Source organism: Neltuma alba, unplaced genomic scaffold (genome assembly GCF_004799145.2).
Source record: "Neltuma alba isolate B1F8T4 unplaced genomic scaffold, ASM479914v2 tig00011794_pilon, whole genome shotgun sequence".
In the NCBI taxonomy this organism is placed as follows: Eukaryota; Viridiplantae; Streptophyta; class Magnoliopsida; order Fabales; family Fabaceae; genus Neltuma; species Neltuma alba.
In genome coordinates, this window is record NW_021636415.1 from 118,217 (window position 1) to 142,313 (window position 24,097).

General features: G+C 34.8%; 1 pseudogene; it reads right to left on the reverse strand.

Moving 5' to 3' along the window:
* Nucleotides 1–11,551: 11,551 nt before the first annotated feature.
* Nucleotides 11,552–14,285, reverse strand: LOC114718035 (probable methyltransferase PMT15; annotated as a pseudogene).
* Nucleotides 14,286–24,097: the final 9,812 nt, after the last annotated feature.

A 24,097-nucleotide genomic window follows, 5' to 3' on the forward strand; every position in this document is an offset into this window, starting at 1 on the left:
ATGAAATATGTTTCTTGTATTATTCACATTGAGAATGAGGAGATATATACACAAGGAAGGAGCCTAGGCATTAATGGCTCATTATTAGGAGATAATATCGTATCATATCTAATCTGATCCTATGCTATCATATCTGATATCCTATACTAATTACAATAATATTTCATATCTTTACACTCCCCCTCAAGTTGGAGCATAAATGTCAATCATGCCCAACTTGTTACAAAGATAGTTAACCCGAACCCCATTTAAAGCTTTAGTAAGGAGGTCACCCAGCTGATCACTGGATTTCACATGTCCTGTTGAAATGAAGTTTTCCTTGAGCTTATCCCGAACAAAATGACAGTCAATCTCGATGTGTTTTGTGCGTTCATGGAACACCGAATTAGATGCTATGTGTAAAGCTGCTTTATTGTCACACCATAGTTTTGCTGGTAATGAGGTTTTAAGACCAACCTCCTTCAATAATTGATATATCCAGACTATCTCACACACAGATTGTGCCATAGCTCTATATTCTGCCTCTGCACTTGACCGTGACACCACATTTTGCTTCTTGCTCCTCCAGGATACCAAGTTTCCCCTACAAAGACGCAATATCCTGTAGTGGATCTTCTAGTGGCTTTTGAACCACCATGATCAGCATCACAAAAGCACTCAATATCTGTGTGACCATGATTTCTGTATAATATCCCGCGACCTGGGGAACCTTTCAAGTAATGAAGTACATGTTCTAAGGCTTCCCATTGTATGATAGTAGGTGAGACCATAAACTGGCTAAGTACACTAACTGGATAGGTAATATCAAGACGGGTCACAGTCAGATAATTCAATTTTCCAATCAATCTACGATACCTTTCCGGATTCTCAAACGGTTTGCTCTTAGCAGCATCAATGGGATTCTCAACTGGTATGCTCCCATCAGCATCAAGCAATGGATTATAAACCATAGGAAAACTGTTTGGTGCAGCCCCCAGCTTCCCTGTTTCCTTTAACAGATCGAGGACATACTTCCTCTGTGTCAATAGTATGCCTTTCTTACTCCTCAAGACCTCAATTCCGAGGAAGTACTTCAATGGACCCAGATCTTTTGTTTGAAAGTGAGAGTTAAGAAAGGATTTGAGTGATGAGATCCCTGAGGAATTACTCCCTGTAATCACAATATCATCCACATACACAACTAATAGAATCATGCCGATGTCTGTTCTCTGATAGAACACAGAGTGATCACACTTGCTTTGACACATGCCAAACTTCTGCACAACAGTACTAAACCTGTTGAACCATGCCCGGGGACTCTGTTTCAAGCCATATAAGGATCTCTTGAGATGACATACTTTCCCACGCTCCCCCTGAGCAACAAAGCCTGGCGGTTGCTCTATGTAAACTTCCTCAAGAAGATCACCATGCAAGAAGGCATTTTTGATATCCAACTGATGGAGATCCCAGCCATAAGTTGCTGCCAGAGAAATAAAGAGACGAACAGAGGAAAGTTTTGCGACAGGGGAGAAAGTCTCAGAATAATCTATACCATAGGTTTGAGCGTAGCCTTTAGCAACCAAGCGCGCTTTAAGGCGATCAAGAGAACCATCAGCACGGGTTTTAGGGGTTAAGACCCATTTACACCCAATAGCCTTCTTCCCTGCTGGTAAGTCAACTAAAGTCCAAGTGCCAGCCTGGTCAAGGGCCGCCATCTCCTCCTTCATAGTTGCACGCCAACTCGGGTGGGCCAAAGCTTCATGAAGGGTCTTAGGCACGGAGACAGAATCTAAGGAAGAGACAAAGGCACGAGAAACAGGGGAGAGGTGGTTATATGAAACAAATGAAGAAATAGGATGGGTGCAAGTACGTGTACCTTTGCGAAGAGCAATGGGCAAGTCAAGGGAAGGGTCTGGTTCAGGAACCGGAGGTGTCTCGAAGTGGGAGATAGGTGTCGGCTCAGGATGCAAGATACTCAACTCAGGATCTGATGACGAAGCAGATAATGGAGGGGCAGAACCTGGTGTAGTAACAAGGGTTTCCTTTGAACGTCTTGTGTAAACATGAGACACGGGTGGTCGTGCAGGAGGCTGAGTAGGAGCCAGAACCGGAGGTGGTGGAGTTGACAGTGGGACAACAGGGTATACTAGAAGATCATCCTCTTCCGCAGAGGGAGGAGGTACAGGAGAAGTGGAAGGAGAAAAATAGGGAACGGATTCTTGAAAGGTGACATCTGCAAAAACAAGATAACGATTAAGAGTAGGAGAGAAACATCGGTAGCCCTTTTGAACCCGAGAGTAACCAAGGAAGACACACTTAAGAGACTTTGGATCTAATTTAGAGACAGAGGGTCGCACATCTCGGACAAAGCAAACGCACCCAAAAATCCTAGGATCAATGGGAAACAAAGGTTTGGAAGGAAAAAGGGTGGTGTAGGGAATGGCACCATCAAGGACGGAAGAGGGCATGCGATTAATGAGGAAGCAAGCAGTGGAGACAGCATCAGCCCAGAAAGGTTTCGGAACCTTCATGTGAAACAAAAGTGCTCGTGCCACCTCTAGGAGATGACGATTTTTACGTTCGGCAACACCATTTTGAGCTGGTGTATCAACACAAGAGGATTGATAGAGGATGCCGTTTTGAAGCATGTAGGACTGGAATGAAGCAGAGAAGTATTCTTTGGCGTTATCACTTCGTAAGGTACCAATGGAAGGATTAAATTGATTCTTAATCTCAGCAGAAAAGGCACAAAAGTGAGAAAATAATTTAGAACGATTTTTCATTAAATATAACCAAGTTGTACGGGAATAATCATCAACAAACGTAACAAAGTATTTGAAACCAGCAGTGGACACAGTAGGACATGGACCCCAAACATCAGAATGAACTAACTCAAAAGGGGATGAAACCCGTTTATTGACTCGAGAGACTAAAGGAAGACGATGATGTTTAGCAAACTGACACGACTCACAATCTAAAGATGACAAATATTGAAAATGAGGATAAATCCTTTTTAAAGAAGACAAAGACAAGTGACCCAAACGGCAATGTGCTTCAAAGGGAGTGACACCACCGGTACAGGCTACTGCATGCGAACCCTGCTCGTCAAGGAAATAGTGTCCACCAGATTCATAGCCCCTACCAATAATCTTCTTCGTCAAAAGATCCTGTATCAAGCAATGATCAGGAAAGAGTGAGACCCAGCAGTTTAATTGGCGAGTAAGTTTACTAGGGGAAAGCAGGTTAAATGCAAGGTCAGGGACATCTAGCACAGATGACAAGGGAATAGAAGGGGTAGGTTTAATAGTGCCAGATCCAACTACTCGGGAATGGGAGCCATTAGCAATAGTGATAGTTGAAGGATTGGCGTAAGAATTATAAGTGGAAAAGAGATGGCGGTTACCTGTCATATGGTCAGTAGCACCAGAATCTATGATCCATTTGGAGGAAGAAGAGACAAGAGCAGTAGCCTGATTACCTGTAGCAGCAGGAGCACTCACGGATGATGTGGAGGATTTTAATTGGGCATATTCATCAGCGGAAATCGTGACCGTGTCCTTGGCTAGCGTTGCCACATGTGCAAAATTATTACGTTGCTGCTTATTTTGCAGCTTACGACACGTACGCTTCGTATGGCCCGGTTCTTTGCAGTAGTAGCATATCACTCCACTCGACTCTGGAGTCGCTCCCCCTTGCCTTGAATTCCCACGGTTAGTCATTCCACGACCATCATTTTGGCCTCGACTGATTAGTGCACTAACAGGAGCAGTGGTAGGCAGTGATGAAAGATTCTCAGTCCTCATCAGACGAGAGAACACCTCCTAAAGGGTAGGAATCTCAGACCCAGACAGAATTTGAGAGCGAACAGTTTCATATTCAGGCGAAAGACCAGTGAGAAAACTCATAATGGCCATGTTCTCTCGTTGGGCCTGTTGGACCTTCAGATCAGTACTAAGAGGCATAAGAACATTCAATTCTTTATACATTCATTTAAAATCCATGAAGTAGGTCTTGAGAGGGCGATTCTGCTTCTCTGCGCGATAAAACGCTTTGCAAACCTCATAAACACGAGAAATATTACCCTTGCCTGAGTATAAAAATTCTAAATAATTCATCAGTTCCTTAACAAATTCACAGTGAGAAATAGAAGGAATAATCTCACTGTCAATGGAGTTGCGAATCTGTAAGAAGAGCCGAGCATCATCCCTTAACCACGATTGACGGGTGTCTGTGGTCGGAGGGTCTTCAGTTAAATGATTCTCCTTCTCAATGCTCCGTAAGTAGATACGAATAGTTTTACTCCAATCTAGATAATTCGTCCAGTTTAATTTGTGCTCAGTAATCTTAACGACTACGGGAACCACCTCAGAGGTAACTGTAGACTTAGTATCACCTATGAGAGATAAATAGAAAAGAGATAATAAGTCTAGCAATGACAGGAAAGAATAAGTAGCCACAAATGATCACTCCAGGGACCAAACAACACCTCCTACAATCTATAGAAGGCAGGAACAGCAATACCAGTCTGAAACGTTACTGTTCACAGGGCACAGTAACCAAGCAGCTCTGAATCAACACACAGGGGACAGATCCAGACCTGAAAAGTACCAGGGATGCGCCGGAAAATGCAAGACGAAGTCAACGAAATGCTCGGACGGTGAAAAACGCGGCGGCGCGTGAACAGTACCGCCGCGGGTGACGGCGCGTGACGGTCACGCGCTGCTCGAACGGCCGCGAAACTTCAGGGATCGGCCGGTCGGCGCCGTGCGATCCTCCCTGGCCGGCGCGTGCTCCGTTCAGAGGCCAAATACAGAAGCCCTAATGATGGGCACAAAGCTGGACGGTAGGAACAGTACGTGTACGGCGCAGCAACGTTTAAACAGAGGGAAATTACTCCTAAACGGACTGCTCTGATACCATATTGCTTTGGAAATAATATAAAATATGTTTCTTGTATTATTCACATTGAGAATGAGGAGATATATACACAAGGAAGGAGCCTAGGCATTAATGGCTCATTATTAGGAGATAATATCGTATCATATCTAATCTGATCCTATGCTATCATATCTGATATCCTATACTAATTACAATAATATTTCATATCTTTACAAAGACTTTTTTTTTTGAATGAATGTCGGGGCTTCTTCACCGAGGAAATTCTTTTTAAAATTTGGAGGTTGTAATGAATGCCAGCTCTGTATTTTAAAGGTTAAGGCAAGTTGTCCTTGCCTATTGAAATACTGGTTTCTACCTGTATTTAATGGATTCGGAGGTGAACTTGGTGGATGTGTTCTTCTCTTTTACTTATCATGCTTTAGAACTAGCTAATAGATCATAGGAGTGTAGCCATGGCTATTTACATTCTCAGGAATTTCTTTTTGGAAAGTATTTAGAAAGATCAAATCTGTAAATGAAATCACGTTTCAAATTGGGAATTACTATGATTGGGTTTGTAATAAGAGCATGTCCTTTTTCTGTAACTATTACTAGTCTTCTTTGTACATTGTCCATGTCCATTATTATTGTATTATTTTGCTTATAATTAATTTCATGGTTTAACACTATCATTTGGGTTAGTTAAATACCGGGTATTTTTAGCATAAGTCCAAACCCTTACACTTTCATATTTTGATTGGTAAGCAGAAGTATGGAGGCAATCTTAATGAAGCTGTCAATGCTCATTTTATTGAAGGGAATAAACGCTTGTATGGAAAATAATTCATAATCTTTTTCCTATTTCCTTTCAATATTTTTGGTAGAACCTAAATGATGGTACTTCAGATGCCATAAGAAATTCTGAGTTTTCATCACCTTTTCTTTTATTGACACGTTTGTTGCAACTATGTTGTCCAGCAATGGGCAAAATCTTACTGCTGGTCCTCAGTATAATCACATGGATGTAAATAATCAAAACCATGCTGGATCACGTGGACTTTTGCCTTTACTCTCTGCTGCGAGAAGGTTTCGACCTTCACTGCTACTTGTATAACAGGATTAGCGCTGCTCCCCATAACAGTCATGCTCCATATGCTCCATACCCAGGAGAAGTGAGGGGAGATCCTGTGGGGATCAATAGTACATATGAGCAATTCCATTATTCAGGATTGAGCTCTTCAAGTGTAGACGTGACGGGAAATGCCTTATCATATGGTCAAGGAATTTATGGGGCTAGTGATTTTCAAAGCAATTTGAACTTAACTCAGCCAAATTTCTCACACATACCAAATAATGCTGCAGAGGAGGCAATGATTCAAGCTGCAATCGAGGCTTCAAAGTTGGAGAGCAAAGAGAGTGCTTCAAGGAGGCAATTGGGCACTCTTAATGTATATTAAATCTTAAAGCCTAGATTTTCACCTCTTTCTTTATGCTCTCTAAAGTCTCTCCCTTCTCTCTCTATTAATATTCTTTCATGATTCAGTAGATGGTAGGCTTCCCCAAAGTAATCTTCACCAAGAAGATGAAGATTTAGCTTGTGCAATTTCATTGTCCTTGAAGGTTTTGAAATCATACTAGTATTTTTATTATATGCTTTCTTCATCTTCTTGGTCCTTTATTTAATTACCAATGAACTCAGATGGCAAAGCAAGAGCAAGCAATGTATGAACATCTGGCTAAACTGGAAAATGAAAGACTAGGAGAAGTACATGATCAGCCAACCATGAGGGAGAATGCCAGCATTCGTGGATGGCAGGTGCATACTTTGTTAGCTGATGATTGTTTTTCAACATAACAAGATACTTGTGCGCTTAAGATGAAATACTGGCATGCTTTGGCTACAGCAGGTAAAGACCTATATTGAGACTTTGGGAGGCCATAGTCCTCAAAAGTTTGCAACTGAAAGGGGGAAAAAAACTCATCTACTTTTTACTTCTCCCTCCCTTTTCTGAAAATCTGGCCACCGCAGAAATTTATATCATTTCTCATAAACCGTCAACATTATTCATTCCGGCTGTTCCCACATTCTATTTCCAGTTCTTGCTGTTGACATGCATAATGTATAATGATCGAAAGGCTAGGCAAATACTGCTAAAATTATTTCAATATATAGGATTTGTCTTGATTCTATGAACTTAATCTTGCAAATCTAAAGTAAACTTATTTGGATGATTGGGGCAGAGATCGCAGAATTATGATATCTAATGTGAAGTTGCCCGCTTGAAACTTAATTTCAGTCAGCATACTTGTTCTTATTGTGTATTTTTCTATGGACCTGTGCGGTTAAAAAGCTCTACAGATGTTTCTTCTAACAAATGAATATTTTCCAAGTAAAGCCAGGAACCTCATCCAACAGAGGTGGAACCCAAAATGTGGCACAGCCTATGATAGGTGCTCCATTGAGCAGCACTACTGGTAGTCATCTTCAAGGCAATGAAGACGTATTTATCACTGAAGAGGTAGCAATAGAAACCCAAGATAATTTGATTTACTCTTGAAAATTTGCAGGTAAAAACCATCGATGTTATGCTGATATTTGTTGGCTCCTTTTGGCAATATAGTGGGGTAATATGTCATATGAAGAGCTTAATGAAGCAGTTTTGCTTGAGACTGCAATTTTTGGTGATATGCCTGATCACACTTCACAGAATGTGTCACCTTTCCGTGATCTGCAACGTTGTCCAGAAGGAATTGTGGATCCTAATGTGCAGTTTTCCCCAACTGCAGTTCCTCTGTCATTAACAGCTACTCGGTTGCTAAGAGAACAACAGGTTTTAAATTCTTGCCCAGGTTGGCTATTTTTGTGTTTAGTGTGGACAATGTTTGTGACAGGATTGCATGATATTTCTAACTTTCATGCAGGATGTTGAGTATCAAGCATCACTGGTGGCTGATGAACAAAAAGAATTGAATGCTCTACGAAAAATTGAAACTCAGCGCTTAAAGGAAGAAGAATCATGCAAGAAGCTTGAAAGGAAGGTAATAAATTCGTTGAGTTTCTTGCTTGTTAAATTGTTTTGTTGGTGTAAGCTTAAAACTTTTATTCCTTTTTTATTAGGATGTAATATTGCTCAGGGTTGTAGATTTTCTCAGTTGCTTGACTTTCAAGCGTTCATTTGTGGTATCTTACCAATCAGTAATGCTGGTTAGATATTAATGTAGAATTCAATAACATGAGCATAACTAGTGGTAAATAACAATGAGAGTAATTGCCTCCTTGATGGTTTGTCTAGAAGAATTTCAGCATTATACAACTGACATCATCCTTGTTTCTGATATTGAATCATGCTGGTAATTGCCACATTGGCCTTGATCAGAGGATGATGTGGTCTTGTGTATAGGGCTATGGGCTGATGCCTTGAGTTAGAATGACTTCCGATGTATCAAACAATAATTCTAAATTTAATTTTGAACAAATATGCTGTTTTATCAAAATAATTTAGTAGAAGTATGTTGACATGTTGATTGCAAACTATTATTTGGAGAACTAAAATCTTCTGAAGATGAATATGTGGTTCTAGTCATAACTTCATTTAAATGTAGTTTTGTCTGACCAAAGAGTAGACTCCATCTTACCTATACTGTTCTTTTGGTGGAAAATTGCATGATTGTCTTCTTTGTTGATCGTATTAAATGATGCGAAGCGAGGGAATTCCTTGACAACATTTTAAAGGGATTGGTCTGGGGGATAACATTAATACACTAATTGTTGCTTTCTGTAGTCTTCCATTTGTGGTTACTGATATAGCCTTGCAGGGAAGAAATTTGTCCTGTTCTGTAGTATTCTGGCTTTAGCATGGTCTGAGAAGGTTTTCTTGGGGTGAACATCATAGCAGATAGTTTTGGTCTTTATACTGATGAAATATATGGAACTATTAAATTTTCAAGTCATGTACCTTTTTTCTTTCTGGGTTATTTATGTATCTGCTGACGGTTGTAGGAGGAGAAAATGTTTGGTAAGAAAGAAACTTTTCTTCCTGAGGAACCCCCCATCGATGATGAGAATGCAGTTACTATTGTCATTCAAATGCTAGATGGTAGTCGGCATGGGCATCGATTTCTTAAGACTGACAAGCTCAAGGTAAACTATTATTAGAATTTCAAAGCTGCAGAGTCGACGTTCATTATAATTCAAATAATCTTGATGATGAATGAGATCAAGTATTGAAAAAAGTTAATATATAAAACTGCAGTTCCCATATCCTATTTGATGTTCTCACTTTGTCACACAGGCATATACGGAACTGTTTTATATTCCTTAATTCGGAGGAAAATAATTGCTTATCTTATTTTTCAAATTTAACCCATTTGGGAGAAAATGTTCAAGTCTGGATCCTCTTTATTTACCTTACGGATTCTCTGATAACAATCACATGAGATAAGGTGCGTAGAGCATGTCAGAGGGAGACTTTTGCAGATTAATGCACTTATTATACGTTGTTGTTTAGTTGGCATGTATGGCTAACAGCCTATGATTGTGCAACTATGTAGCTTATTTTTGATTTCGTAGAAATTGGCGCAGAACTGAAGCCTGGCACCAATAGAATTGTAAGTGTTCCTTTCTTTGTGGTCTGATTTTCTGGATTGAACCTTCTTTGACGTCTAATGTGGCATGATTTCTTACAACTGAGTAACCAAAGAAGTTCTTTAGTTGTGTAATATTCCCTTCTCTTGTGGTATTTAATAAAAAGTGTTGAAGTGATTGAATTTTTCCTTTCACACACACACAGACAGAAATGTGTATGTTCACTGGGGAAAATGCTTGTGTCCTCAATTTTGTGTAGAAGTTAGGGTGCGTTTGGTTTGGTATGAGGAATTTAGAGGGAAGGGAAGGAAAAGAGATGGATTTTGCTCTCCGTCCCTTGTTTGGCAATCTAAAATTTGTAGGAGGGGAGGGAAAATTTCAAAGTTTCCCCTCCCCTCCCCTTATAACCCTCCCCTCCAAAACTAGAGGATTTGGAGGGAAAAGGTATATTTTTATCTTGTTTTGACTAAATTGTCCATGGCTATTTTTAATATTTTCATCCTATCCTTTTGCCTTTCTTGCTCATCTCATCCCACCCAATTTGTATATAGTCATATATTTATTTGCGTTCATTTAACTGTCAAATTTTTTAAAATATATTATTTCAATTAAAAATTATCAATGGAAATTCTAAATTAAAACGTTAAAAGTGTAAAATTGTATTCCAGTGTCAAAATACTCAGACCAATGTTAAGCAAAAACCATTAATTAAAAACCTGACGGTTGACTGATTATAGTAAAAAAAATTGTTCACTAATAGTGCCATAAAAATTGATTCTTTCAATGAGTTATGTCTGCGCGTGTGTGTATATTATGGGCTTATTTGGAATTCCGTTCAAAATAGACTTTTAAGCAAATTCATGTAAGTTGAGACAAAACTCTCCATTAAAATCCCTTCCCTCCCCTTCATTCCATTGAACCAAACAGACCCTTAGTATCATTTACATTGGTCATCAGGCAAAAAACCACTCTTATCTTGAAAGGACGTCATAAATGGAACACAGTCATTTTTTGCAATGCAAAAAAAAAAAAATTTCACGTATTTTATTGTTTTGCTTAATACTTGATTGGATTTAATTCCAGTAATCTGAAATACATTTCATTTTCTGTACTAGTGGTTGTTTTTTTTTTAAACATCATTGTACTAATTGGTTAGGTTTCTAAAAACTTACAAATTAGTTTATGAAAGAACCTAATAGCAAATGGAAGAAGCTGATAGCAAATGCATAGAGAAACTTAGCCAGGTCTAATTCTTTCTAATAACATATAATTGGATTACATGGGTATTTGAATATGCGAAGGAATTATTTTTATTCGTCCATTATATTTCATATCATTGGATGCTTGTGTTTGAGATCATAAATGACAATAATTTCTTGTACATTTGGTGAATAGGTGAAGTCATACCCCCCACAATCTTTCAGCATGGATGATAGCTCATTTGCCTTGAGTAAAGTAGGCCTGACCAGCAGGCATGAAGCATTGTTTCTGGAATTAATTTAGATTTACATGTTCCCTGTAAGTATTTGTGTTTGTATAGATAATAGTTCAGAAAGATGGCATTGATCTAACAGAACTATTGTGCATATTCTTATTCACAGATAGTCTTCATCTGCCCTAATTTGAATGTTCTTTTGCCTTTTAACAAATTTTAAGAAGCATGTATTTTACAAAGGATTATAACATATCTTCATAAAGCTATAAGTTTATAGTTATACATCGAATCAAGCATTTTAGTTTTAAACTATTTGTCTCCATTTTATTCTTTTGAAATTTAAAAGATAAGAGGACGATCAGTAGAATTGAGTAGTTTTAGGTCTTGGAACTGTCTTAATCCCAATCAGAAACACCCTTGCCTTTGATTTTCCGACAATATGAAATGCTGCAAAGAGGGTACTTGTGTATGAGAAAACGAGAATTATTTGCCTGATAAAAATTCAGCACAAGGATTATTGGTGCAATTGCTTGAATAAGCAGAGAGGTGATTGTAATTTCAGCAGCTTGTATTGAAATCAGATATTTGATATGAGAGTTTCAATGACTTAATTGTTGCGTGTAAATGTTCACTTTGCACCCAACAGAATTGGGGTTGGAAAAGAGTGGAATTTTCTAGAAAAATTTTGACAGAAAATTAGAAAATTCTGAATTAAGGGATGGATGAAACTTGCTCTTGCTTTGTTCGAATGGCACAGTCCAATACTGCTTGGCTGCTAATAGTATCTTCTCTCTCTGGTGTGGACCCTCTTCATGGTTTGCAATTCTGGTTTCCCACTGCATTGCATCTGCAATGCTTTTCACCTTTACCAACACATCTACATCATCACGCACAATGACACTACCCTTTGGCCTCAAAATCCTATCCATTTCTAGAAGAATATCTTCCATATTGCATCTGTAGCACGTGTTAGATGCAATTAGAATACCCGTGGCACGTGTTAGATGTATTTCTGTTTTCACCATTAAAATTGATGAGTTTCAGAGTTTACTTTTGCCATTACCTCTTCTGACAAAGGCTAAAAACTGAATCACCATGTATGAAGTCATAAGTTCGCGAGGAGGTGGACATGGCTTCACACCTGAGAACAGATAAACGTAGTTACTAGTGACTTCATAGTTACTAATGAAACTTGATACAGGGCAGAACTTGATATGCCTATTTGTCTAGACTTCATTTTTTCTATAAAAAAAATTTTAGACTCCTCTCCATGAAACTGCTATTTGGTGGGAAACCCATGTTTTAGGAGATCTATATATGACTCCAGAAAGATGCACCTACTCGTTACATAAGTAAATCCTCATGATCATTCCATAAAGTGTTTTTTTTTTTTTTTTCCTTTGCCCTTTTTTCAAATCAGTTACGAGCCTAATGTATTAATCTAGCTCATGACATCTCTTCTACCGAGAAAGCTCTCTTAAAACTAAACCTATAGAGTGGGAAATTTCCCCTATTCTGAAAGACCTTTCTGGTATTCTTACAATATACATGATTTCTGGGTTTCTGCCATATTGCAAGATCATCCTTCTGTACCAATTTCTTCCAGCACAGGCTCCTTGCGACCTTCTCAATCACATCCTGTTCTTCTTTAAGACTCTCAGGTGTTCTCTCCCACCCTCTCCAGTGCTTTTCCCAGTTGATCGGTGGCCCCGACAGAATCCAATACCCACCAGGACGCAAAACTCGATCGACTTCAGTTAGGTAAATCCCATCTGTAAAACCATAAGCAATTCAGTAACAAAGTTCTCCAAAAGTTCAGAACTGTTCAAACAGTATCTACGTGATAAAGGAAATGGGGTGTACCATATTGGCCCCAGGGAATGAGGCAACGTGAGCAGTGAGCCATGTCAAAGGCTCTAGAAGGGTAAAGAAGTCTCATGGATGCAAGAACTCCAATGAAAGCAGGAACTCCACGTTCAAGAGCAAATTGAACCTGGGCTTCATGTGTGTCTTTTCGGGCAAATGACACTATTAAAATGTCTCAAGATACAAGGTAAGCTCCCCGATGGAAAAGTGTGCGCGGAAGTCCTGTCGAATAACATTGGAAAATATATTAAAAATACTATAATTAATGGGATTTGCCGATTTGTCATGTCTATCTGATAGAACTCTTATATGTGGTAAGCATGGAATGATCTTCATTAATTTTCCTTTACAGCCCTCGCCCTGATTTACCTGAATTGTGTAGTCTCATAAATGATCCTACCCTCCCAGCATCAAAGCCAAACAATATATAATCTAGAACTTCAAATTAAAAGTTTCCCATGCCAAATAATTATAAATTTTAAAAATTTAATCTTTCTCTAACCCAGATTCCTATTGGTCTTCTCACTCTCACTCATTCCAACATAAAAATTGATATATATATATATATATATATATATAAAATAAAGCATTTAGTAAACTGCTCGGTGAAAACAAATAACAGAGCAAGTTCAATTATTGGATCTCCTTCTACCTGGTGGACTTGGCCATTGCTGCTCTAAAAGTTGTTAAACTACCCGCAGCAGAAAGGCGAACCATCCGGTTCAACGAGCAAAAACCGGCGGTTCACAAAGAAAATTTAAAAGAAATGCTTGATATTACTAATCCGATTATGGAATCCGAAATAGTGTTCGGTTCAAGAATCGAGAAAGGAGAAGAATTCCGTGCCCCACAACCGGTGTCTATGGCGGTTCTGATAGACCCATCTTTCAGGTTGATCAGTTTTCCGATGTCGTCGATGTACGCACCGGCGCCACGTGGAAACATGGCCCCACCGCCGTGGAACCTGAACCGATCCTTTTCGAATCGGACCCAATTCTGCTTCGCCTTCTCAATTGTCAGCTCCTTGTGAGGCACGATAGCGTACCAGACAAAGTCCCGACTCGTCGGCCACCGGAACGGAAGTCGGTACCCAAAGGGCGCCGGAATCCGGCACTTCATTAGCTCCTCCTTCTCTGGGCAATGCCTTTCACAGTAGATGAGCCTGTCCCTGTCGAATTTCAGGGACCTCTGAACGTCCTGACAAGGAGTGTACTCAGAGAACGACGCGTCGCAGGGAGAGAAATGAAAAGGACGCTCCGCCGTGGGACGTGGGTCAGGGAGGTAATGTTGGGAGGAGAAGTCGAGATTGACATTCAAAGGCGCCGGCGAGATTGATGTGCTCGAATTGTGGTCAATGCAGAAGGGAACCGGGACGCCGGAATTGGCTTTGACTCCGGCGGTTGATCGGAGGCTAACCAGGGGTGAATGCTGCCAGAGGCTGAGGAGGTAAAATATAGTGCAGAAGACAGTGGTGACGATGAAATAGTGAAGATTCTTGATGACATGAGGATTGTAAAGAGGAATAGTAGGATAATTGGCCATTCTTGTTTGAATATAATGATCAGAAGTGAAGAACGAGAATGTTGTTATGGAGTTCTTGGCTTCTTGTTTTGCTGGTTTAGAAGAAGAAGAAAGGCATATTTCTAAGAGAAATAGAGTGCAAATAGTAAGTGCATGTTAGTTGTTAGTTATCAGTTAACGTCTCTTTCTTCTTCTTCTTCTTTTTTAAATTAATTTTATTTACGGGAATATTCCTTCTATTAACTAACTAATTAATGAAAAATCTAACAAAATTGCAAGAAAAAAATCATATAAATTTATAATAAATAAGGATATTCAATAACCTTAAGCAGTGTACTCTACCTCACACTATATATATAGAAAAAGGATGTCATGTGCTAATTAAATTTGTTTTTGTTGTTTTTTGAGGTGATGTGATACTCTTCGAGTTCTTAATGTATAACTAAATTAATTAATCTAAGTAGATTAAAGATGTTAGTTAAATTAGCTAATCTAATATGTTTTTTTCCCCTCTTAAAACACTATAAGCACCATTTTTAATTTTCTTCCTCCATCTTCTACTTGATTATTGGTAAGAAAATATCAATAACAATAAGGTTAACTTGAAAAAATTTGATAAATATATAAAATAAGTCTTACATATAAGACTAACATTAACTTTCCAGTTAGATCTTACATTAAGGACTAGAAGATATAATTTGTAAATTGTATTATTTGATACGTATTTCATTTTATTATATATATTAATAATCATTTAAAAATATATTTCACCCAGAATTATATTTCATCATCAAATGCAACACACGAACATTCTGCTGCCAGAATACTAGCATGATCAAATGTAAAAATATAGACTTTCACACGTAAATCATACTGCTTTTTCAAGCTTGAATTGTATGATTTATTTTTTAAATTATGTGTCACAAGGGAGAGCAACTAATTTAAATAAAGGAATTGAAGTTTAGCCAAAAACAGTTAAATACAGGAAGAATTATAGATCATTAGTCTGAAAAAAAAAATCATTATATAGATCCTAATTAATTACACATAAATAAAAAAAAATTTATGTGTATATATATCTATGTAGAAATTTGAGACCTACATTTAATGATTCTCCGTTAAGAAAAGGGAGATGACAGTAACGTTTCAAAAAATCTAATTCCCAAAACAATCTTGCAAATAAGGAAGTATTACTTGAAAACTTTATTTAACTCAGATGTTCTATGAAATAATAATTAAATTTTTTTATCAATAACATTCACTCATTTGTAAATAAATTTAATATTTTAATAATGATATAAAAGGTGTCCCTATTACAAAAGTCATTCTTCTTTGTTGAAGATTATTTTGAAAGTCTAAAATGAAGTAAGCCTGCAACTTAGGGCTTAAAGTATATTTTTAATTTAATCTAATAAAAATGACAGAAAATACTATTGAAGTGTTGAAATCCCAAACCAATGATTCAAAATTTGTAATCCATTGGACTGATGGCATTGGAGTAATTTGACATTTTGAAATACGAGTATCAGTGAAGAGGCTCATTACCTTCGCGAGACCCTGCCAACGCTGTCAATAAAATTCTTGTTATATTTTCTAATATTCGAAATAAGAAGAGTAAATAACAAAATCAAAGTACTCAATAACCAAGTAAACATAGCAATTAGTTACTAGGACCTTCTCTATGGATTTATTGAAGTGTGGGTGTTCCTGCTACTTTTTTCGACTTTGTGAAATATGAGTAGTAAATACCCGAACCAAAATAGTAAATAGAAAAATAAATGTAGTAAATAGTTAGTAACAGGGCACATTCTCCATGAATTGATTCAAGAGTTTCTAATACTTTTTTTTTTTTGTGTTGAATTTGTATGGACAAGAATAGTAAACATGGAAACCAAAGTAGTAAATAATAGATTAAGAATAGACAGTCGGAAATATGAGACTTTTTTATAAATTTATTCAAGCATAAGAGTTCTTAATATATCTTTCGAATTTGTGAAACATGAGTAATAATAGTAAATAGCAAAGAAAGTGTAGGAAATAGCCAGCAATAGAGGTCTTCTCCATGAATTTATTCGAGTATATATGGGAGTTCTTAATACATTTTTTAAATTTTTAAACAAAATAGGAAATAATGAAACCAAAGTATTCAATAACAAAGTAAATATAATAAATAGTTAGCAACAGGGGCCTTTCCATGAATTTATTCAAATGCGGAGGTTCCTAAAATGTGAGGGGCAATGATTGTCTCTTTTCAAGCATTTTATACTTCCAAATGAGTCCAATTAACTTTTGAGATTATTCAATTTTGGATCATTCATTTGGAATTTTAACACTTTCAATGGGATGTTGTCTTAATTTTCTTTTAATTATTCTTTTAAAACTTTATCAATTGATTTTATAGTATTTTAAATTAGAATTTTTTAATTTCCCATATTTAGGATCAAATATGGGTGGTAAAAATATTTTCTTCTCTTCTCAAAATCTATTTTTTTTGGGGCCCTGGGGATATCTATAAACCCACATTATCTGTTGAATCTATTTATCAATAAGTCATGAATTTGCCATACTCTTACCTTCAAACACTTTCACCAATGTTATGCTATTTGAGTGTAAAAGAAAATGTGTTATAGATGTACTTTTGAGCTTTCTCAATTTGAGGGCTAAATTTCATGTTCCATGTGCTTCCGTTGTCGTATATATGGATAACCCACCAACCTTACTAGCTAGTTCTTCATCTCAATAGTCAGCCTCTGATCTTATTAATTTTGAATTTTCATCTCTCAATTGAGCATTTTTTTTTTAAATAAAGGTAGCGTAATGTTATAATGCTAACTTGTGGACAAAATGTTGGTCCTAAAAAAGTTGACAGAATTTTAGAATATCATGGGGAAGAATTAATTTAAATCTAGTTAAAATACTAAAATTCAAAAATCAGGTTTTTACTTTAAACGAATTTCTAATTAGGCCAAGAGGTCTAATTAGAGATTTAAGAATGTTGTTGAAAAGTCAAAATGTCCCTCTATAATTAAAATATGAGCTATTACTTTTATATTTTTCCTTTACAAATTCTTTTCTTAAAATATGAAAATAATAAATTACAACAGTATTCTCAAGTCAAATTCTATAAAACGTTCATTGTCTGAATAAGTTTTCCACTCTTTGGCCCAAAAACGAATAAGTTTTCCACTCTTAAAATGTATAGGTATTTTATATGAAGGATGGATTAATAATAAAACTGCACAGAAATTAAGCATATCCAAAATTAAAATCTAATAGTTATATTGATGAGAGTGTTGGAGTAATTATTAATGTGAATCAACGACTTTATTGTCATTTTTTGTTATCTATTAAAAATTTATTATTTTCAAATTTTAGGAAAATCACAAAAATTTCAGAAAACGAATTTATGAGAGGAAAAAAAATAAACATAACAGCTCATTATAATCATAGAAGGGTACTCTACACTTATAACAACATTTATAAATTTTTATATAGGCCTCTTAGGTTATTTAGAAATTTGTTCAAAGTGTATGCTTTATTTTGAATTTTAGTATTTCAGTTGGATTTAAATGGGATTCTCTCTATTATGGACCTGTTTGTTTTCTTATTTGAAAAATAATTTATTTTAAAAGCAAAAAAAAAAGAAAAAATGTTTCATTATTAATGTTTAATTAAGTGTTTTGCAAAAATAAAAAATAGAAACATGTTACGTTGTTAAAACAAAAACTTAAAAACAATTTTACGTATTTTATTTTATTTTTCTATTTTTTCTAATACTCCTCTTCACTCGCGCAAGTTGGTGCCTACGTCGTTTCTGTCATCGTCGCACTCTTCACTCTGCCTCTCATCTTCTATTTGTTCTCCAAGTTAATTTTCAGAACAATTGTTCTAAACAAGTTTTTATGTTTTTTTCCAAATGCAATTTTTTAGAACAATTATCTAAATTTTTTTTTCAAAACTTATTTAAAAAGTAATTTTATAAAACTATTCTAAAAATATTAAAACAAAAAACAAAAACAAAAACATACAACGCCTATGTTTCTTAGTTCTTACATTATTTTGAATTTAAAATACAAAATTAGAAAAATATTATAAAAATAATATTATTAATTACGTAATTCATATTAAGGAATTCATTATCTGGGTCATTCCGTGATGTATTAAAAGTCTAACCTGGTTGTTAGTTAGAAACGAATTAAACATTTTTGGAATCATGAAGACCTAATGATAGTTTTGACGCGATAAAAAATAAAACCAAGAGAATAATGAAAGTAATGTTTTGTCAAAATATTTGATTGAAAGCATAACCAACCTAGTGGATCATTTCAGTTTAGCAGATGACTAAACTTAATTTTTTTTTTATAATAATAAGAAGTTAATGAAGAAAATGGCACACTTCAAGTCAAAATTGAAAGTGAATGATTTGACTTTTTCAATTAAAAACGAAAAATGTCGCATATGATAAGGGTTAAAATGGTGGTTTGAATGACTGATTTCTATATAAATCCTGATTCAGTCAATATGTGAACGATTTTCATTGCAGTATTTCGGAAAATATTTCCCACCTTGGAGGATTTTTTTAACTGTTTATTGTATGAAGAGTAAAAAACCCATAAAAAAGGTTTAGAAGAAAGTAAGAATTTGAGAATTAAAATAATAGAGTTAAGGTGCAAATTTATCCTCAAAAGTTTTTACTTAGGAGCGTTGGGCATCTGAAAGTTTTTTTTTTTTAACGCAAATTTGTCCCAAAAGCTTAAAATTGTGGTAATTTTGCCTCATACTATTAAAAATGTTAACTATCATTATCACTATTTTAACGGTCAATATTACTTCCTTCATTTTTTTAATACAAGAGACACTTAACTAAATTGCGTTGTTCAAAATGGTGGTTAACATAAGTTATATGCAATAAATATGTAAAAAAATATAACTTTTTTACCAAAAATACTCTCATTTATGTGGAAGAGAGAATGTGTGAGAATTAAATATAATAATATAAGTAATTAAAAGGAATGTCTCTTATACAAAAGTAATGGAGGGAAAGTTTTTAATAGTAAAAGACAAAATTGTTACGATTTTAAACTTTCAAGCTAAATTTGTGCTAAAAAAAATTTTAGAATGCCTAACGCTCCTCAGTGAATATTTTTGAAATAAATTTAGATGAAAACTCCAAATAATAATACCTCCGCTAACAACGGGAGTTAATACTGCATGATTATAAATCATTGCGTGATGGACACAAAACCATGACGTGATTAATTGTTTTGTAATAATTATAAGGTATTAAAGTAGAACTGTAATGAGATCTCAACTAAGAAACATAATTATTAAATAGTCCCAATAATAACAGAGCAACCTACAATAACATGTTTGAGGGTAGTAAATCACAACTACTCATTTATCATTAGGATTTTTTAGTAATTATATTTTTTACTTGGGCTCTTATTTTAATTCTCCTTAATTATAATGCATGCATAGACACAAGTAGAGTAAGCATTTAATTGCAAGGAAGGCGAATATGTGTGTGGGTGTTTAACCAAGTGTTGGAGGAGCATATATATATATAACATATGACAATTAAAAAATAATTTGAAAACTTGGGAGGGCTTCATCTTGTGCGTGGAGTTAGATAACAATATGCTGGTTTCCAACTGGTTCATGCAAAATGACAAACTTTAATTAATTTTAAACTATTTCATGGAAGGCAAGCTCCAACCTATCCGACGGCTTCATCTTGTTCACCAAATAATTTCAACAACAACAATAAATATGTACGAAACTAATTTAATTAGAATGGCTTTATTTTTTAATCCATCATCTCAAAAAAAATATTTTTATTGTAAAATAATAATAATAATACTAATAATAATAATGGTATCGTTGGCCACCAATAATAATGTTATTACTTAAATACATAAATAATAAAACTGGCGAAAGTTACACGGTTAAAACTTAAAAGTTGAAACTCCAAGCAATAACTTGTTGGAGGCTAGGAATTGAACTTGAATGTTTGAGCTTTCCCCTCCATTATACTTCACCCACAACCTGTCAAATTAGCAAAAACCTGAAGGATCAATGACTTTGGATGAGCATTGTAGAGAATTTTTCTTCTAAATATAAGATGTAGTTTGTCGTGCAAACTAAATTTATATTTAGGGCCCTAGCAGTATATCTGCTTACTTAGTCTAAAACATGTAGCTTTTATATGGAAAATCTTAAAAAAAAAACTTTTAAATTTCAAAGTCCCAAATAAGGAATTAATACGAAAATATGTTGTCATTTATTTTTTAAATATAGTCAATTGCTATTAAAATATAGTAAATAAGACTGATTTAGAATTTTAAAATTCAAGAGATATTTTTAGGATTTTCTGTTTTCGTATCCTCACTGTATTAGCATCAAAACTGCTTTTTTGCCCAGCATTCTTGACAGAAAATCTTTCAAAAGCTTCAATGTCACGGGTTGAAATACAGAGGGTACGGTGTTTGAATTTGAGTTAAAAAATTGAGGTTGGTTGTAATTGATTTATAAAATTAATTTTGAGTTTAGTTAAAAAGTAAAATTAAAAATTAGGTATAGCGTAACTAGCTTTGAATTCTAGGAGGGCGGGAAAAAAAATTGGAGCGGTTTGGCCCATTATTGGGTTCGCTCCCATAATGATTTTCTTAGAAAATGTCAAAACACTCTGTGTACATGTTAAAATTAATTATGAATTCAAAATTAAGTTGATTGACTTATAAAATTGATTTATAAGATTAATTGAGAATAATTAAAAAAATGGACCGAAATTAGGCGGCAGAACGAGCCTCGAGCAAATTGGGCTTTGGAGAAAACATCCAAGTCTCTATATACCTCTTTTGAGATACGCATACCTCTTTAGGAAAAGAAGTTGGAGGAGCTAATAAGTAATAAGAATTTAGTCAAGGAAAAAAAACTAGTTCTCACAAAATAGCAAATCAAGATTCAAATTCCCATTTAATAAGGTGTCTACATTTAGTAACTCATAGTACCAAGTCCACTCTGATATTTGAAATGTGAAATTTAGAAAAATATGGATGAGGTTAAACGTGAAAAGTATGTCATTTGAGGGAAAAGGATTCACCGTTCATGAAATTTTAAAAATTGTTCATTATGTATTTTAAGGGGACTCCCCTTGCACGCATTATTTTTTTTTTTTTAAGTACTAACATATAGCACATGATTATTTTCAATTGAAAGATACCAATGTTTAGGAGGGAAAAAGTTAGAGGAGGGGAGTATGGGCCACTCACAGGCAAGAAACAAAAAACTGAACTGAATATTAAACTGGTTGAGGTAATAGTTTAAGGATAAAAGGAAAAAAAACAGATCGAATCGGTTATTTCAACCAAAAAACTGGAGAGCTGGACAATGGTCAGGTTTGGACATTAAACTGGTTAGGAGTTAAACCGGTATCGAACTAGTTAAATTGGGGTGAACTAGTGAAAATTAGTGTGAATCAATAATGAACCAGTTTGAATAATTATGTTGCTATTGGTTCTATTTTTTCCTCATTTAGCTCGTAATATCTCAATCATGATAGATTTAAATGAATTTTAATGATAATTTTGGCATCAATAATTATTACTTTTAGTTATTGATGAATCGTAAAGATCAAAATTCTCAATATTATTATATTTTAATATTGTTACAATTAAACTATTATTATATTTTTTTTATATTTTGTTATTAGTGATTATTTATGTTGTTATATTTTTTTATTTTTAATTAAATTATATTATTTTAATATGATGACTTTGAGTTGACTCTAATCCGACCAACTAATCTTTGAACTACTATCTCAACTGGTTTAGTCTTCAGTCCGGTCTTTTGTTCCTTATTCAAACTCCAATTCTTTGACCAATGTGTCCTTTTGTTTGTTAGAGTGAATTTTTCGAAATTTTAGAATTAAAGTGGCATTTTTTTGAGATTTTGCCTTAGATTTGTTAGTTTTCTCCTTTTGGAATTTGTACTCATAGCGTTTAACGACTTAACTTTAGTTGCACTTCACTTTTTTCCCCCCTAAAGCATAGGTATCCTCTAATTAGAGGCAACCCTATTTGAGGCACTATCAGGCACTAAATGTGGACACTTCTTCCAGTGGGGATTTGAACATTAGTTTACCATATTATGAGGAATTAGCCTTTTCTGCTAGACCCAACCTTCGTTAGTGACGCTTAGCATATTTGGTACGCTACCCTTATAAATATTCAATGAATAAAGATTGGATGACAACGAATTAATGATTTCCTATACCTTCACCGTGTGAATATGGTATGAGGATAATAGGATTCCTTGTAATCTGTTTACACAGTTGAGGGGGCAAATGAGCATAAAATAAAGTAATTTTTTTCCTACATTGGCTGAAAAATTCATTTCCGGCATTTCAAAAGCACAGAGCTTTAATTGATTAGGGAGTTTAAATTGATTGCGAATTCTAGGAAAAAGCAGTGCAGTTTTCATGAGTTATTAGACACAGATTTTGTAGATTTTGGGGTACTAAAATATTATAAATCCCTATAATACTCTTCCAGTCCTTGATATATAATCTAATTATTGAGTTGATTTTTATTCTAAAATATAAGATCTATTTATCATATTTATCAATTTTTTCTAAATTACTCATATGGATACTTCCTCAGTCATAATCAAGTGGAAAAAGGAGAGGAGATATTAAGAAAAATGATTATGGTGTTTTAGGAAAAACATGTCATATTTCTTATAATTAATTAATTTACCTAACTTCCTTAATTTAATAAAATTAGTTAAATATATCTTATATTAAGAATTGAAGGAGTAACATTTTTCTATATCATGATTTTTTTTCATAACTCACGCTTATTATATGTTCATTAAAAGGTCTGAACTCACAACTTCACATTGACGGAAGTTTCAAAAGGGGCGCGTGGTATCATTTTGGCTACAAGGCATCCCGAGTCTTGAAACATGCAAAATCTCGGCTCATTTTATTTTTACAAGTTAAATTGTGATTTTTCAATGTTGGCTATGGAACAAGGTCAAGGTGAAATATAAGCCAATGGACTATAATCGTTATTCCACATAATGGGAGCAGGATAAAATCTCTAGTTCGTTTTTAATTAAAAATATAAAATAAGTAGGAAAGAGAGAAAATACTAACCCCGGCTCCTCATATTTTAATCGTGTTTTGTTTATAACCTATGTAATTTATTTTCATGATTTTTATCCCTTTTATTTGTTTGGTTTGAATGTTAGTCTCTTATTTCAAAAAATACCATGAGTTGGTCCAACGATATTGCCATTCCACCTCTCACCAGCATGTTTTCATTTTCCAGAAGTGTGATTCATTTTTTTTTTGTTTAATCAAAACAAAATTTTAATTAGACAATTTTATAATTTGTTTAGGTCTGCATTTTTTAACTAATCATCTGATGAGTTTAACGTTGTCTATATTAGCAAACTTAACATTATTTGGGTCAGCTTATAGTCTTAAGCAATTCAAAATAATAAAGGAACGAAACATTAATTTGTATGGGGATTTAAAACAAAACCTAATTAAATTTTGTAGACATAGTGTTACTCCTCCGTTTCTTAATATAGGACCTAATTGTTGACTTGGTTTTGCTTCCAAATATAAGACACATTTCTCATATTTATCAATTTTCTCTAAATTACCCCTATAGATACTCCCTCAACCATAATCAAGTAGAAGAGGGAGAGGGAGTATTAAGAAAGATGATTATGGTGTTTTAGGAAAAATGTGTCACTTTTCTTATAATTAACTAACTTATCTAATTTCCTTAATATAATCAAATTAGTTAAATGGGTTTTATATT